This window comes from Schistocerca serialis, chromosome 9, assembly GCF_023864345.2.
Source record: "Schistocerca serialis cubense isolate TAMUIC-IGC-003099 chromosome 9, iqSchSeri2.2, whole genome shotgun sequence".
NCBI classification, from domain to species: domain Eukaryota; kingdom Metazoa; phylum Arthropoda; class Insecta; order Orthoptera; family Acrididae; genus Schistocerca; species Schistocerca serialis.
In genome coordinates this window covers 428,205,976-428,207,154 of record NC_064646.1, presented here as the reverse complement: position 1 = coordinate 428,207,154, position 1,179 = coordinate 428,205,976, and positions in this window count along the sequence as shown.

Below are 1,179 nucleotides of genomic sequence, written 5' to 3'. Positions count from 1 at the left end.
GTTACACTCTGGACAAATACTTTCAGAAAAGACTTTCTGACACTTAAATCTATATTTGATGTTAACAAGTATCTCATCTTCAGAAAAGCTTTTCTGACCATTGGTTTTCTATCTGAGCTCTTGATATGATATGGAGCATGGAATGTTAGATCCGTTATGAAGAAGTTTTCAAATACAGCTACCAGTCACAAAATTTGTTGACTTCTAAATTATTTATTCAGCAACATGTTTTGAGTTACCATCTCTCTGTCAGGCTATAGTGGCATTACAGAAACATTTAACATAACTGTGTACAAATATTAAAGTTCCTTTACATGACTCCTGTGATCATCCTTTGGAGAGAGAGAAGAGGATAATCAAGTAAGGGTTTTCAAATTATTAGAGCCCTTAATCGGGCAGGTAGGTTAGAAAATTTAAAAATGGAAAAGGACAGTTTGAAGTTAGATGTAGTGGGAGTTAGTGAAGTTTGACGACAGGAGGAACATGACTTCTGGTCAGTTAATTACAGTATTATAAATACAGAATCAAAGAGGTCTTGGGCAGGAGCGGGTTTAATAATGAATAAGGAATGCGAGTAAGCTATTACTAATAGCACTGTGAAAGCATTATCATAGCCAACACACACACACACACACACACCACCAGTGGAAGTTTATGTGCCAACTAGCTCTATAGGGTGATGAAGACATTGAAGAAATCTATGATGAGACAAAATAAATTATTCAGATAGTTAAGGGGAAACGAAAATTTAATAGTGATATAGGACTGGAATTCAGGGGGGGTCGGCATGAAAGAAGGTTGTATACATGGAAGTTGATTACATAATGGTAAGACAGGGCTTTTGAAACCAGATTCCAAATTGTAACACATTTCCTGGGACAGATGTGGAGTCTCACCACAATTTATTGATTATGAACTGTATTTTAACACTCAAGAATTTGCAGAAAGGAAGGAAATTGGACGTGGACGAGTTAGAAAGAACCAGAGGTTGCAGTGAGTTTCAGAGGGAACTTGAGGCAACTGTTGACTAGAACAGGGGAAAGGAATATGGTAGTAGATGAATGGGTAGCTTTGAGAGATGAAACAGTAAAGGCAGCAGAGGATCGAAGAGAGAAAAAGGCAAGGCTAGTAGAAATATTTGATATCACTAGGAGATATGAATGAATGAAAGGAGAAAAT